General features: G+C 41.0%; 1 long non-coding RNA gene across 2 annotated transcripts in view; it reads left to right on the plus strand.

Annotated features, from left to right (window-relative positions):
• Window positions 1–698: 698 nt before the first annotated feature.
• Window positions 699–17,869, plus strand: part of LOC117368202 — a 95,329-nt gene continuing 78,158 nt past the window's right edge. For both annotated transcript variants that reach the window (XR_004540919.1, XR_004540920.1), the window contains exon 1: window positions 699–866. This is a non-coding gene — a long non-coding RNA (uncharacterized LOC117368202). The remainder of the gene's footprint in view (window positions 867–17,869) is intronic.

The following is a 17,869-nucleotide window of genomic DNA, read 5'->3' on the forward strand; positions in this document are numbered from 1 at the left end:
TGTTCAACTCAGTCATTGACTGAGGACCAAGCACAGAATACAACTCTCTTGAGAATGCGGTACCTTGGCAGCCATGTTCCTGAGGATAACCAGCAGATGTACCTGTTTAGCAAGCTCAAAGACTCTCTTAACCAAGAGACTTTAATCACCCACTCTAAGGTTGGGGTTCTCAACTTATTTTCAGGTCACACCTAGCCAATCAGGTTTTCACCCAAAGTGAATATTGTCACAGGGTCACCCCTGTTCCTAGTGAGGAAGCCTTGCTAGAGAAGGGAAATAGGGTTAAAACCCTTGCAAGTATTCCTAAACCGGCTAGGGAGAGTCCCAAAACAGCCCCTAGGAACACTTATAAGCCAACCTAAACCTCCTAAAGCCCTGCCTAAAGCGGGCAGATCTGGTTTAGCTTTACCTAATTTTGAATTGATATATGAAGAACTGTGTGTGATATCTTGAGTTCACCAGTCAATTTTTGGACTTTTCCACTACTCTGAGTCTGAGTGTTGTTTTATCTTTACAAGAAACAAGTGGAAAGACCACATTTCCCTGCAGGCCTAGAGCCAGGGGCAGGAAAGAGCTGGGCTGGAATACAAGCCATTTCCAATCAGTCCCAAATTGGTTTAGGCCAGGTGAGGAGCTCTGTGAGAGCAGGCTACACCAACACACCTGCAGGAAGGATTAATCAGCTTCCTGCAGTGAGAGAAAAAGGAGTAACTTTCTCAAAGCAGGGGAGCCAGCTCCAGAAGCAGTGGGAGCACCAGCCTCAGAGTACACACCGGCTCCCAAGCCAGAGCCAGTCAGCTGGTTGCAAGTTACAGATTGCCAGCCCAGGGAATCCGGAAGCCACAGTCTACCAGACCAGTGCAGAGGTGGGTGATACAGAAGTCCCAGAGAGTGGTGAAACTGTGTTTGGACAGGACATTGAGTTAGCTGATGAAGACTTAGCACATGATATGGAGATAGAAGAAACAGAGCAGCCCATTATTGGAAGTATGTAAACAAGCTGATCTTTTCCTCTTATGGCAGCTGGGGAGAAAATGTAGAATGTGTACTACCTTAAGGCAAGGCTGGCAAGTTTTTGGGGTTGAAGCAAGCTTTACATTAAGAACCAGGTGTTTTTTTTTTTTCTCTTTTGGAGACAGTAAGCTGGGAACTGACTATTGTTTGTGTTCTAAATGCTGCCAGGAGACCAGGTGATGCAAACCTGAAGGAGCCTATTGAAGGTTTTGTTTTGAATTTTTTGTTCGGTAAAGTATGTTTGAGAACTTGCACCTCTGACTCTGAAATGGTCGCTTTTCCTTTATTCAGTACCAAGCTACCATTAGAACCTCACTTAACCGCTCGGCTGAGGTTTATGTGCACAGGGTAAGGCCACTTGCTGAGCCCAGTCACACTATACAGTGTATGAGATAGGTTTGCATAGAATGGAGGTAGTGCATGAAAATTTATCTCATGAATATTCATTGTGGATATCCAAAAAACCTGGTTAAATGTGTCCCAAAGGAACGCAGCCGAGACCTTCCACTGCTTATTCTTTGGAAAAAAAACAGCCTATAATCTGTTTTAATACTTGGGACCGTGGTTGGCCACCGTTGGGCTTGATGGACCTTTGATCTGTCCCAGTATGGCATCTCTTATGCTCTCATGTTCCACCTGCTACTGCATCTGAATATTAATTTTTGCTTTTTTTTTTTGTAGCATTTGTTATTATATTTTTTGTTTTTATAATTGTGTATGTTTGATATGTACGCTGCTTAGGCTTAAGTGGTTTATAAATTTTAAAAATAAATAAATAATCTAATCTAATTCTTAGGGCTCCTTTTACTAAGCCGCGTCAGGGCATTAATGCACAGAATAGCGTGTGCTAAATTGCCATGTGAACTAGACGCTAACGCCAGCATTGAGCTGGTGTTAGTTCTAGCCGCATAGCGCGGGTTTAGCACGCACTAATATGCTGCGTGTGCTAAAAACGCTAACGCAGCTTAGTAATAGGAGCCCTTAGTCTGTGGCCCTCTTCTATTAAACTGCGCAGAGAGCCGCGCTGCTCCCGACACTCGTAGGAACTCTATGAGCATCGGGAGCAGTGCGGGCCATTCAGCGCGGCTCCCTGGGCTAGAAAACTGCCAGCGGAGTTTAATAGAAGAGGCCCCAGCTGTTATTAGGCTTACAGACTATGGGTTTTCCTTGTTTTATACATTTTCACACTCCATTTATTGTAGCTCAGTCAGGGTAGGGTTCATAGTCTGTAATGTATTCCAAGAACCATTATGGAGGCTTAAGTGCATTATTGCTGTAAAAATGGCAGTTCTCCGAGGATAAACAGGCATAATATGTATTCTCACCTGTGGGTGATGTTATTCATGGAACCTAGTATGGACACTAGTAAGTACACTGTCACTTTAAATCTATAGGCAGTGCCCATACCGCACATATTCCAGTGCTTTCCCACCCGACATCAGCTTGTAGACCATCAATTCTTTGTTTACTATGGAGTTGAGAAGCTGGGCCTTTTCGGTCATTGAGCCACTCCGAGCTCTTTTTACCTTCCTCGAGCGCCTGTTGTTTTTGACATCCTAGTTACTCGAGCTTCCCGGGTCATTGAGCCCTTTGACTTAGGGTTGGCCATTTTCCCCTCCACGTCAAAGAGAGTACTGAGTAGTTTTACATAAGAACACTCTTGGGAAACAAACAGGAGAATCTGCCTTCACACCAGTGAACAACAACAAAGGTGGCCAATTGGAGTTCAGTCTCTCTTTTTATTGTAAATTACTCAACACGATCGGGCCTGCCTCAGGAGTCCTGTAATTGAAATCGTGATAGAAAAATCACATTGTTCCTTTACTCATCTTTGGAAGTACCATTCCATGTGAAACCTGCATATGCAGCTGAACTGCTAGCTTAGAGAACCAGCGTGTGCTACTGTCCTGGAGGACCACCAGCCAGTTGGGGTTTTGGGATAACCCTAATGAATCTGCATGAGAGAGATTAGCATATACTGGAGGTGACAGGCATGCAAATATTCCTTAGGGCTATCCTGAAAAATCTGAATGACTGTGGTCCTCCAGGACAGGGTTGGGAACCACTGATCTAAAAGATATCAATGTAGAAAAAGCAACCCTGCACAAGTATAGAGAGAATCGTTTAAAAAAAAAAAAAACAAACTTATAGAGAGAGCAGAAGAGCTAATATGACATCAAAAATGGCCGCTGCTCTCTGGTTGCTCACTAATTCAGTAGCTGTTCATACACCAGGAGCTTCAGCACCAATTTTGGATTTCTCAAGAAAACATTGCCTCTGAAACATTTCATTCACAGGATCGAAGAAGTGAGTAAGATGAAGTGAAGTGACGGTAAAGGCTAAATAGGTGTTGAAGTCTGTAACTTTCCAATTCATCCTTCAGTTGGCATTACAGCCTTAGGTTGAGCAGGTTGAAGTCTTGTTTTAAAAGAAGATCTCAAGTCCTAGATTCGATCTAGAGCAGCCAGTTTATTCAAACCTTTTTCTTTTATCTACAGGCTAAAGGAAGCCTTCAGGTACAGTAATCTCGCATGTTGATTATCCAAATTATTTATGGGTGTTTTGTCCCATCTGTACACTAAACAGTTACAATATATTAGAACTCCCTGTGGCAGTGAGAATGTAAAATATTAATAAGTCCATGGCAGTTGCAAATTGACTTACTACAAACTGGAATGCAAAGCGCATTCTTTCAGGGCTTAGACTATTAAATATTCAATATTGATACGCTTTGCTGAGAAAAAGAAAACAGAAAAGTACAAAATCTGCATTCAAGACTGTATACATTTAAAAAAAATACATTTTTATACACAAATTCAAAAGTTTTGTTTCACTTTCACTGTCTATAATCTAGAAATCTTGGAGTCATGTAGTAATTAAGAGGGAAATTAGATTAGTTTTCCTCATGCAACTCTGTGTTTACAAAGAATCAAGACACAAAATTTGCTATCATTAGAGCTTCTGATTTTCAGTTTGAATCAGAGCCACAACCCCTCCTCATGGGAAAATTAGGGCTTCCTGTTACAACCAAGAAACTATGGGCTCCTTTTACAAAACCACAGTAGAAGTTTCTGCCATGGACTGGCGAGGTAATTGCTCCAGGGCTCATAGGAGCATTTACCTCGCTTGCCCACAGTAAAAACCTCAACCGCAGCTTTGTAAAAGCGTATGAAAATAGATTTTTTTTTTCTTTTTTCTTTATGCAATTGCAAAATAATATAATCAAGTAATACATTTGTACAGGTGAGCTATATAAAACAAAAAAAGAGACAAAAGTTAACTCCTAATTCTGGGAATACTTTAAATGTAGCAATAATTAAAGTCCACAAACATAAGGGGATCCAATATTAAACAGAGAGTAAAGAAGAAACGACATAGGCAAATTAACCCTGTGGCTCAGTAATACAGAGAAAGCATTATTATTTGATGCATATGCTTCTCCCTAAGGCACTCTTACAGGAATTTGTTTAGAAGCCAAAAGAGTAGTTAAATGTGAGGAATCGAAGAAAACATACATGCAGTATGTGACTGGTAATTCTGAATGCATTTGTAAGGAATCTGAATTTCAATACTCCCAGATGAAACAAGAGAAATTGCTTAAATTTCTTCTGGGTGTTACAAGTTATATCTGGAAACATTAGCACCTTTATTCTTGTGACTGGCTTCTCCCAGAGGATCCCAGACAGATAAACTCATTAAACTTGTAGTCTATAACATTATCAGACTGGAATCTGTGTTCCTTAAGTAAACGTCCTTAGTAGAAACTTAAAAAAATAAACTCGCAGTTCAGTTGAGCTCAAGAAATTTGTTCTTCTACCAAATCCACATTCTACCAGCACATTCCAGAGATGGGGAAGCCGGGAGCGTATGTCACAAACTCTGTGGGCTATGGTGTGTATGTTTTAGGATGAGTATTCTGTTGGGGAGAAGTCTACTTGGACAATGGAACTGGCTTTGTATTATGGTGGGGCAGTTTACGGGGGGCCCTTTGGGCAGGATATGTGGGGTCAGGTGAGGTTGGGGGTCCTCTGCCCTTACTGGTATAGTCTGAAAGTATATTGGTGGTGACTAGCCCTTGATAGCTATAGCAGCTGAATATCGGGCCTATAAGAACAGCTGTGTGACATGACCTCACCCTGCTCCTGCTATACTCTGTGGTTAGTGTAAGTCTATAGTGACATGCCAGCATGGACCCACAACCTGGAGTTCCTCAGTAATGACCCATCCTTTTCCAGAGAGGCTCTAATCCAGGTTGTGAACCATGTTGGCGCAGCATCACAGGTTAATGGCTAACACTAGCCTCAGAAATGTCAGTTAATTTTACTCCTGGAATTCATTTGAACAGATTATATACAGTATACCTTCAACTAAGTCTTCCATATCTTAATTCATCTCCCTGCATTAGGAAGTAATATCTAACCCTTTCATTTAAAATGTGCTGCAGGGTAATAAGTGATAAACCCTATTAATGAGTAAAAAGCTGTGCCAAACCTTGCACACCGTATTACACTGGCATGACCAAAAAAAAATCCCTACCATGCTGCATCCCTTTCAAACTGGTTATCTGGGTAAGGAATGTTATGTAGCCTTACATCAATCAGTTCGGGTATCTGCATCTTGCCAATATTGATTGTGCTCTTCAGACCTGGAACAATGAGAGTACAGATTTGATGTCTCACTGTATAATGAAGGGAAACCAGATGATAGACCCAGGGGATATATCTGGCAGCACTATAAAAATAGTGTTGTACAGGGCCATGGTGAGACCTCATCTGGAGTACTGTGTGCAATTCTGGAGACCACATTACAGTAAAGATGTGTGCAGAATTGAATCGGACGGCCACCAGGATGATCTCGGGGCTCAAGGGTCTCTCGTATGAAGAGAGAGTGAACAAATTGCAGCTCTACACTCTCGAGGAACGTAGGGAGAGGGGAGACATGATCAAAACATTTAAGTATCTCACGGGACATGTCGAAGTGGAAGATGATATCTTCTTCTCAGGGGACCCTCTGCCACTAGAGGGCACCCGCTCAAACTCAGGGGCGGAAAATTTCATGGCGACACCAGAAAGTATTTCTTCACAGAGAGAGTGGTTGACCGTTGGAATGAGCTTCCAGCGCAGGTGATCGAGGCAGACAGCGTGCCAGACTTTAAGAAGAAATGGGATCCCCATGTGGGATCAAGATAAGGAAATTGGGTCATTAGGGCATAGACAGGGGGTGGGTAGGCAGAGTGGGCAGACTTGATGGGCTGTAGCCCTTTTCTGCCGTCATCTTCTATGTTTCTATGATGGGTCATTTGGCCTTTATCTGCCATCATGTTTCTATAATCAGAAAGTTCTATGACATCACAATGCAGGTGTAAAGAGCCTTAGCCTATAGGAAGAGGAGATGCAAATGTTAAGAGCCTTAGCCAATAGGGAGAGGAGGAGAGAGTGGCTGCTGCAGACACCAGAAAGTATTTCTTCACAGAGAGAGTGGTTGATCATTGGAACAAGCTTCCAGTGCAGGTGATCGAGGCAGACAGCGTGCCAGACTTTAAGAAGAAATGGGATACGAGGGTCAAGATAAGGAAATTGGGTCATTAGGGCATAGACAGGGGGTGGGTAAGCAGAGTGGGCAGACTTGATGGGCTGTAGCCCTTTTTTGCCGTCATCTTCTATGTTTTTATGAAAGGAAATTTTTAAGAGCACTTGCTTCACAGTGTAGTTGAACATTCACAGACGGGGAGTTTGTATGTTTAGTGGCTTTCAATACATCCCATTGAATACCCAGCTCCCAGTAAACAGGCCTTAGTAAAGGCAGCTAAAGTTTAGCAAATAATCAGAAGATAGACCCTAACCTCAGAATGATTTAGGACATGTGTCTTTCTTTTTTTCTTGTCCTAAAAGAATGAATAATGTTAAAGGACACATAAAGGTCCTTTTTACCGTTCAGCTTCCTGGTAAGCATAAGCCCTGCAGAGGGCTACATTGTATAAGCAAAGAGAGCAAATGAAGGCAGATAAATCAGTCCAGTGATACATCCCCTGGGTCTATCATCTGGTTTCCCTTCATTATACAGTGAGACATCAAATCTGTACTCTCATTGTTCCAGGTCTGAAGAGCACAATCAATATTGGCAAGATGCAGATACCCGAACTGATTGATGTAAGGCTACATAACATTCCTTACCCAGATAACCAGTTTGAAAGGGATGCAGCATGGTAGGGATTTTTTTTTTTGGTCATGCCAGTGTAATACGGTGTGCAAGGTTTGGCACAGCTTTTTACTCATTAATAGGGTTTATCACTTATTACCCTGCAGCACATTTTAAATGAAAGGGTTAGATATTACTTCCTAATGCAGGGAGATGAATTAAGATACGGAAGGCTTAGTTGAAGGTATACTGTATATAATCTCTTCAAATGAATTCCAGGAGTAAAGTTAACTGACATTTCTGAGGCTAGTGTTAGCCATTAACCTGTGATGCTGCGCCAACATGGTTCAGAACCTGGATTAGAGCCTCTCTGGAAAAGGATGGGTCATTACTGAGGAACTCCAGGTTGTGGGTCCATGCTGGCATGTCACTATAGACTTACACTAACCACAGAAATGTACGTTAACTTTAATTCACCTCTGACTCAAGAGTTAAGTCAAAGCCTACAGCAGCTGGGCCAAGCATTGAAGACCTTGTATCTGGTCCCCTGATTCAGAAAGACTTGCCCTGGAACTCTCCTACCCACTCCTTAAACTATGGCCTTCTCATCCAACTGTACTATACATACCTTTCTACCTCCCATCTATCTACTGCTACTCACTCACCTAACTGCTCCCACAAAAACACAGATTACACTCTACTTATCGAACTCTCACCCACTCATTGCTTTCAGTTCAACTACCCCCACACATCTACTAACTTTCCCCTCCTCACTGTCTGCTTCTACTTTCCCTTACCATTGACTGTGCCCACCTTCCTCTACCCATTATTTGCTCCCAAATTCCTAATTATTCCCCTTACCCAGTTAGCAATTGGATTGGTAAATAGCTGGGGTACTTAGTTGCATGAGATTGCTTAATGAATAAGTGTGAGCTACTTAAATGAAGATGTTAAGTAACTGGAAAGTAGGTAAATAGAGGATCTTGAGACAGAATCCCAGTGGATCTGGGATCCCAGGCTGGACAAGAGAAACTCCAATTGCTTTGACTAATAGTTAAGTCAATGACTTAACTTCCATCTATAAAGTCGGGGGGGGGGGGAGGGAGGGTGTTCAGCTCAAATAAGGTACCTACTGATTAGAGCTACAGTCTCAGCACCCTGAGGCTTTGGGTTCAAGCCCCATACTGCTCTTTGTGAACCTAGGAAAGTCACTTAATCCTCCATTGTCCACCAGGACAGATGGGGAAACCACTTAGATAACCTCCATTGATAGGCGGTATATAAATAAAATATGAATAAATAAAAAGTGGTCTTAGTACAATCCCTCCTGCCACCAATCCCCACTAACATCCCTGGCAGGAGGGATGCCCCGCTTCACCGCTAGACCACCAGGTAAGGTGCGGAGAGGTCCAAGGGGCAAGAGGGAGGCAGGGATGGGTCAGAGTTGGCCCTAAAAGTTATTCAGGGTTTTTCAATATTCACGTGCTGGCACTGCCCCTAACTCCTGCGAAATTGGAGGTAAAGTGTATTCTACATATTAATGAAGGTGGAAGGAAGAGCAAATAGACAACGTGGTTAAAAGGTAAAGTGAAAGAGGCTGTTAGACCCCCCCAAATATCCTTCAAAGAATGGAAAATGATCTAAAATAAGAAGCGTCATATGCACTGACAAATTAGTTGGAAAGCATTGATAAAGAAATCTAAAAGAGAATATGAAGAAAAACTTGTCATAGATACAGAAACTCATAGTAAAAACATTTTTTCAGGTACTTCAGAAGTAGAAAGCCTGTGAGAATCTGTGAGATAATTACATCACAGAGGAGAAAAAGGGACACTCAAGGACCATAGTGGAGAGACTAAAAGAATTATTTGCTTCAGTCAAAATGGAAGAAAGCTAACACTTGGGGGTGATTATTAGCGAAGACATGAAGGCTGCCAATCAAGTGGAGAAAGCTTCGTCCAGGGCTAGACAAATCATGGGCTGTATCCGTAGAAGTTTCGTCAGCCATAAACCCGAGGTCATAATGCCATTGTACAGATCCATGGTGAGACCCCATCTGGAATACTGTGTACAATTCTGGAGGCCGCATTATCAAAAAGATGTGCAGAGAGTTGAGTTGGTTCAGCGAATGGCCACCAGGATGATCTCAGGATTCGAGGATCTCCCGTATGAGGAACGATTGGGTAAGTTGCAGCTATACTCATTCGAGGAATGCAGAGAGAAGGGAAACATGATTGAAACGTTCAAATATGTCACGGGCCATATCGAGGTGGAAGAGGATCTCTTTTTCCTTAAAGGACTCACGGCAACAAGAGGGCATCCACTGAAAATCAGGGTGGGACATTTCATGGCGACACCAGAAAATATTTCTTCACCGAAAGGGTGGTTGACCGCTGGAATAATCTTCCACAACAGGTAATTGAGGCCAGCAGCGTGCCAGATTTTAAGAAAAGATGGGATTGGCATGTGGGATCTCTTCATGGAGGTAGTTAGGGGGTGGGTCATTAGTGGCCAGACTAGATAGACCGTGGCCTTTTTCTGCCATCATTTTCTATGTTTCTATGTTTCAAGGGACTATTTTAAAATTCCTATAGTATCAGTATAAAGCACAAATAATAGACACAGGCACCCTCAGTTTAGACTTTTTTTTTAAGTTAGCCATTTCAAAAGACAGCTCTATCAATACAAACTGAAAGCAATCTCTTTGAACATCTAATTTAAAGTATTTACTAGCGTGAATAACCTTTACAGAGAACACTTGTAGGAATTTTCTTTTAAGCATCAGGATAAACATCAGTTATTTGCAAATCAAACCGCAGTAACTGATTAAAGGCAAAAGTGTAAATCATCATGGAACAAGCAGCACATAGGACAGGACTGATTCCCCCCCACCCCCCTGGAAGAGGTGTTGTGAGAAGACTTCCAGAGACGGGGAGATCTTTACTGGTAAGGCTTTGCTTACAAACTTGAGGAAAGGGAGAACTAACGCTAAATAGGTGAGTTCGGGGACTTAATTTTATTGAACGTAATCTGCTCAATTAGCAAGGGAGTTCAAGGGATATTTTTTTAGCATAGCATTTCAAGAGGTTATTTTAAAATTCCTATAGTATCAGTATGAAATACAGCTGGTGGGAGAACAATGCTAGACTCAGGTTGTCATGCAGCCTTGCGGTCTACAAATATGGCAGTTGTTCTCTCTCAAATAGAAGGGTAGGCTTAAGCTCTATAGCTTTCTGGGGATTTAAGTCCACAGAGCATACTTTGCTTAGACATCTTAGCATAAACAATTATACAAGAAACTGAGCAAATGCCCACATAAAATGGGGCAGGACATTATGTGTGGTTGCTTGTGAACCATCTAGGTAAAGGCAGTGTATAAATATTTAAAAAAAATAGACTACTGGGTAAATGCCAGTATTTACATCAGTTCAAATGTGCTTAATTCTCAACAACCTCTTTCAACTAGAGGCATTCAAGCTTTGGGTAGGCTTTCGCATTCTATGGCATTTGCCTCGGTAAACATCTGGAATGACCTCCCTCAGACATTAGACTCCTTTCCTCGATAAATTTTTAGTTGATAAATAAGAGACTGTAGTATATTTTTTTTTGTCCAATTATTGTTTTCCTTTGTACTTTGAGCTAACTTTGTTAACCGATTCGAGTCCGACCCGCTATATAAGACTAAGGATTGGATTGGATTGCAGGCCTGTCTCGTGCCCAAAATTAGGCACAGGAATTAGTGCTAATTGCTATTTTATAAATGTAGGGAGCACCAATTATGTTTAGTGCCTGTTCTTGGGCATTATTTAAATAATTCCCCCCCTCCCTATAGTTTACATGTATATTTACACCAGCACCCAAATAGGTATAAATGTACAAGTGTATAATTCATGATTTCTCAGGTTTTATGAGATTATTTTATGAATCTAATCTAGTCTTCAATTTATACACCAAATCATTTCCCGAAGGAGCTCAATTCGGTTTACAATTAATTAAAAAATAAGATAACATCTAGTAGATCGAATGGAAAGAGTTCTATTAAGATTGGATAGATATTTAAATAGTTGGAGGAACTGTTCTGAATAACTTTTGCGTATACAACCAAGTTTTTAGATCTTTCCGAAATTGCGGTAACTGACCTAAGAATCTTAAAGAGTCTGGCAGTTTATTCCAAATTTCCACCAGTTTAAATGACAAAGTTTTGCTAAGTTTCTCGGAATATTTAAGTCCTGTACAAGATGGAAATGATTTATAAATTGTTGTAATCCTTGAATGACGGGATCTGATAGCATTCCGGCATAGAGGGATTGAAGGATCAAATATTCCCTAAAGGAATTTAGAAACGACACATGCACACTTACAAACTGGAAGCCAATGAAGCTTTCTCAACAACAGGGACACATGACACAGGCACCTCTGTTGTCTTTATGTAATAACCCCCAGCGTCTATCTCAGTGACCTGCTTTAATTAATTACCCTCTGTATGCACACTGATGGAATGCTCTAATGGAAACGTATCTGAGTCAGCAACACAAACTCTTATACGTCCTATCTGCATGGAGCTACAGCTATGGCTGAAAAAAAACCCCAATACAATATATTTTACTTTCCTTCAAATTAGTCAGAAGTGCATTCCATTTGAGTTTCCAAGAAACTTGACTACGTGATCTTGCAAAGCAAATGAATTTTAAACTCACTTGAGGAAAACTGAAATGAGAACGGTCCTGTAATTGGGCAGTTAAGTCAGCATTTCAGTCTAATTAACAACTCAAAAAAGTAAGAGGCCTGAGGCACAAATCTGATGACTCAATACACATTAGGCTAATAGGCATTTAAAGATGAGAGTCTTGAACTCCTGGTTTTGAATGATAGTGCATTGACCAGTAAGACATGAAAAGAATATTAAAGTTCCAATGGTGCATATAAAAAATAAGAATCAAAAAGCTTGCAAAGATATTACCAACGATGCCTCAACTCTTAACTGCTACTTTTAGATAGAGATCCTTTTACTAAGCTGCAGTAGCAATTCCCACACGCCAAATGCGACAAAACCTATTCACTTCCTATGGGCTTCGTAACATTTGCCCCACCAGGAATCACTACCACAGCTCTATAAAAGGATCCCTTTTATAATAACTTAAAAGTTATACGCCAAAAAGATCTTTGCGTTCTGAGAGTTTAGCCTTACTGAAGAGGTTCGTGACTCCAAGACTCGTTCAGACTAGTAAAAGGACTTTCTTTTGCGCAGGAGTTAAGCTATGGAGCTCCCTGTTGGGTCAGATACAAAATTGCTGTGAAAAGGGTAGGTTCACAAAATTATTAAAGACGCAGCTATTCGTAGATGCCTTTTTTAAGGTATTTCTGCTAAAACTGACGAATTATCGATGGTCTTTACTATCCTCACCCTTGTATTTTCCTGAAGATTGGATGTATATTCATTTTATTACATGTGTGTTTTATTATTTGTTTTTATTTTGTCGTTATTTCAATATTATGTATGTAAATTATATAAACCATTTAGTTTTAAACGGTATATAAATTTTTTAAAATAAATAACAAAAATACTGTACCAAGAACCAGCCCTAATAATGCATCAAAGCTCTCAAACAAATTTCTACCTGCTCTGAGAGTGTAAATATGTGTATTTAATGTTTTATTAAAACTGGTTATATTCACACATTTGACAAGTTTGTTTAGTTATAGGATACTTTCCATTTTTGCTATTACTACTTGTAATACTATTTATAATTGGTCAATGACTGTTGCATATTCAAAATACTAATAAAGATGATTGAACTTAAAAAAACAACAACTTGTTACACCACTTGTTCTTGCACCAAGTCCAATTAGAAAGTCATGGGATAGGAGTTGCCATTTTATGGACTGAGAACTGGTTGAAAGATAAAAAAACAGAGAGTGGGTTTAAATGGTTAATATTTTCAATGGAGAAGGGTAAATTAGTGATGTTCTACTCCACAATCACAAAGGGACCAAAATAATCAAAACTCCACTACCCTTAATGCAAATCCTGTTCTCGAGAAAACAGATTTTGCTTTTAACTCTTTCACAATGACAAGATCTTAACCTCTTTTTGGCTCAACAGCGCACTGTGGACATATAAATTGAAAAACCCCACTATTTTGTGTCTAATAGGAATCTTGTACAGGGGGAGAAAAAGCCTCGGACTCGTGCTTTAAGCATTCAGGCTCTCCTCATTGACCCAAAACCCCACTCCTCCAAGCCCAAGTACACTAGCGGGAAGCAATTTTATGGTCATTCTCAACACAGCTTTAGGAGTTTAAGAGTTTGGCTCCCAGCGCATGTGGATGGTGAATTAAGTATTCTCTAAGTTCAAATTATAAGTGAGATTTGAAATGCATAACCATATTTTATAGAAATATTTTAAAACATTAGTTATTGAGAACATAAGAAGTTGCCTCCGCTGAGGCAGACCAGAAGTCCATCTTGCCCAGCGGTCTGCTCCCGCGGTGGCCCATCAGGCCTAATTGCCTGAACAGTGTCCCTGTCTAATTTTGTAACTGTCTCTAAATCTCTAATCCTATCCCTATAACCTACCTCTACTCCTACCTCTAATCCTATCCCTATAAGCTATTCTACTCCTACCTCTAATCCATCCCTATAACCTACGTCTAATCCTATCCCTATAACCTACCTCTACTCCTACCTCTAATCCTATCCCTATAACCTACCTCTCTACCTACCTTAATCCTACCAACCTACCTCTACCTCCTACTCTAATCCTATCCCTATAACCTACCTCTACTCCTACCTCTAATCCTATCCCTATAACCTACCTCTACTCCTACCTCTAATCCTATCCCTATAACCTACCTCTACTCCTTCCTCTAATCCTATCCCTATAACCTACCTCTACTCCTTCCTCTAATCCTATCCCTATAACCTACCTCTACTCCTTCCTCTAATCCTATCCCTATAACCTACCTCTACTCCTTCCTCTAATCCTATCCCTATAACCTACCTCTACTCCTACCTCTAATCCTATCCCTATAACCTACCTCTACTCCTACCTCTAATCCTATCCCTATAACCTACCTCTACTCCTACCTCTAATCCTATCCCTATAACCTACCTCTACTCCTACCTCTAATCCTATCCCTATAACCTACCTCTACTCCTACCTCTAATCCTATCCCTATAACCTACCTCTACTCCTACCTCTAATCCTATCCCTATAACCTACCTCTACTCCTACCTCTAATCCTATCCCTATAACCTACCTCTACTCCTTCCTCTAATCCTATCCCTATAACCTACCTCTACTCCTTCCTCTAATCCTATCCCTATAACCTACCTCTACTCCTTCCTCTAATCCTATCCCTATAACCTACCTCTACTCCTTCCTCTAATCCTATCCCTATAACCTACCTCTACTCCTTCCTCTAATCCTATCCCTATAACCTACCTCTACTCCTTCCTCTAATCCTATCCCTATAACCTACCTCTACTCCTTCCTCTAATCCTATCCCTATAACCTACCTCTACTCCTTCCTCTAATCCTATCCCTATAACCTACCTCTACTCCTTCCTCTAATCCTATCCCTATAACCTACCTCTACTCCTTCCTCTAATCCTATCCCTATAACCTACCTCTACTCCTTCCTCTAATCCTATCCCTATAACTTACCTCTACTCCTTCCTCTAATCCTATCCCTATAACTTACCTCTACTCCTTCCTCTAATCCTATCCCTATAACCTACCTCTACTCCTTCCTCTAATCCTATCCCTATAACCTACCTCTACTCCTTCCTCTAATCCTATCCCTATAACCTACCTCTACTCCTTCCTCTAATCCTATCCCTATAACCTACCTCTACTCCTTCCTCTAATCCTATCCCTATAACCTACCTCTACTCCTTCCTCTAATCCTATCCCTATAACTTACCTCTACTCCTTCCTCTAATCCTATCCCTATAACCTACCTCTACTCCTTCCTCTAATCCTATCCCTATAACTTACCTCTACTCCTTCCTCTAATCCTATCCCTATAACTTACCTCTACTCCTTCCTCTAATCCTATCCCTATAACTACCTCTACTCTCTACTCCTACCTCTAATCCTATCCCTATAACTTACCTCTCCTACCTCTAATCCTATCCCTATAACCTACCTCTACTCCTATCTGTACCCCTCAATCCCTTTGTCCTCCAGGCACCTATCCAAACCTTCTTTGAAGCCTTGTAGCGTGCTCCTGCTTGGAGGAGGGTTTTTTTAGTGCTGATCAAAAGTAGGCTTTGTATACCACAGTGTAGAAAGCAAATAGTTGGCCAATGAGGGTTTTTTTGTGGAATGGTTGACAGCTCTGCTCTCAATGCATTTATCATTTTCACTTACAATGACCCTACCTTTGAAGGATCAAAAAACACAAGCAACAAAAATTCTTGAAGGAACTGGTGATTGCTTTGATTATTCTGCATCGTCGACACTGCTTAGGAGTGCATCAAACCCCATCGGATGTGAAGCATGTCATTCACAGCTGTGGAATATTACCAGTGGGCCCAAGGAACACCCAACGTCATTCAGCATAGCACAAGAGATGCTTCATTTGTGCCAGAGCGAAAGACAAGAAAACAAAATCCATATGTACTATATACAATAACTTTTCCCCCCTTTTACTAAACTCTATGAGCATCAGGAGCTGTGTGGAGCATTCAGCGTGGCTCCCTGCATTAATAACCACTATCACGGTTTAGTAAAAGGTGGGGTTTGTCTTTAAAGATTACAGCAAGTAGATTTGCAATCTGTGGCCTAAGAAGAAGAAATATAATCAGAAAGTCCAACCTGTAGTATTAGAAAGTTGTTTTCAGGAAAAAAAAATATTGAAAACATTTCTGAGGTAGTTATGTTTCAGTTCATTTTCTACCTCTTTTAATGGAGTCGTATCACAGTGAACAGAGATCCTCAGATTCAGGCATATAAACATGTGTCTTTATGTGGGGCTGAGAGTGGGATCCTCACTGTTCCTTCCTCCACGTGCAGGCAAAATACAGGAGCTGGAATCGATGGAGGAGGAATGGCAGTACAGCGGGCTCCAGGGCTTGCTACTGACGGTAGAGGACGCCTACTCCATAAAGCATTTGAGGCAGAACACACAGGATAGAGGATGGATGTTGTCATGTCCCTGGAGGTAGCATTTGCTAACTTCAGTGTTTTAAATAGACAGGTTTTTTTCCATAGCGAACGTTATCCTTCAGAATTGGGCCTCCAACTGGCATGCACTCTATACACCACTTCAACCCTTTTTTTCAGGATGGGCTTTACATTACCCACAGACCACCTTGTGAGGTACCTATTAAGTGGGAATTTCTGTTTCTTCGGGCTCTTCCCCTCAGGAAGAATGGCTCATTTCTTTTTCAATGTTATAATGAGAAACATATCCACAACTGTGTTCTAAAAAGTTATTAGTGCAATAAAATGTTTAATAAAAATCAGTTTTTATTTTGTAGAATAGTGCCTTTTACATGGCGGGGTCAAACTAACCCCATGGCATTGATGACGTAATTATTTTCATGGTTCCAAACAAGGGTTAAATTTATTTTCAGATCATTTATGGACCATTTCCCCAATTTTCTTACTTTTTTCAGATCATTTCATACACTTATTTTAATAATATTAAAAAAATAACACACAAAAATATTTTAATTCATAGGTTAATATATGCTTGAATAATTTAGCAAACAGTACATTTTTAAAGGCGCACTAACAAATTGAATGGTAATGAATGCCCCTCCTTAATATATATATAAATATAAATATATAAAACATGCATAATAGCATTACTTTCCAAAAGACTTTGGGCTCCTTTTACTAGGCTGTGATAGCCGTTTTAGCGCACGCAGTGCTAGATGCTAATGCCAGCATTGTAAAAGGAGACTTTATACCAAGTTTAATTAAGCAACTATTGCAGCATTATAAATGTGAGAGACAGTAAGTGCATGTCCTGACTCAGAGTTTTTAATTCCTTCCAATGTAAATTGTACCAAAATCCCTTAATTACCACCCAATTAGAAGACCTTTTCCCCCTCCCCCTCCTCTTGCGTCTATCTCCTCTCCCTAGAATAGTACATCGTCCTGAGCCTGCTTAGGCATAAGCGACTCATAAATTATTAGATTAGATTAGTGTAGGCATATGCAACCGTGCTAAAATAAGGGCCTTGGTGGACCTTGCAGTAAAAATGCCACATTAGCTACCTAACCTGGGAGTATGGATATGGCAGGATCAGGACTTTCTGACAGTTAGTGTATGGGTCTTTACTGTATGCTTGTTGTCCTGACTTGCCACAATCTCAAGAGGAGGCAATAAGTACAGCTGTGCTACCAGAGGTCCAGTAGTGCACTGATCCTCTCTTGGCATCTCCGAACCCTCCACCAACACCACCAGTCTGACTCCCTATCAGCATTACCCCCTGCCAGACCACTGCCACCCCACCCTCCAAGCTTCATTTAGGACTTACCCAGGGGTCAGTATCGGTGTCAGTGGTGTCCTGTGAGGCAGCAATCCACCTTGCTGCCATATAAATTGGCACCATCATCCAAAATGGCAATGATGGCCCCTAGTGGCAGTCTTACAGTATTATCACTATGAAACATCTTTCCATATATGGAAGGATGATCTCTGACAGGGGATGGAATTGAACAGTGTAAGGGATAGGCTTGGGGAAGAGAGTGGACTGGTTG

This window comes from Geotrypetes seraphini, chromosome 10 (genome assembly GCF_902459505.1).
Source record: "Geotrypetes seraphini chromosome 10, aGeoSer1.1, whole genome shotgun sequence".
NCBI classification, from domain to species: domain Eukaryota; kingdom Metazoa; phylum Chordata; class Amphibia; order Gymnophiona; family Dermophiidae; genus Geotrypetes; species Geotrypetes seraphini.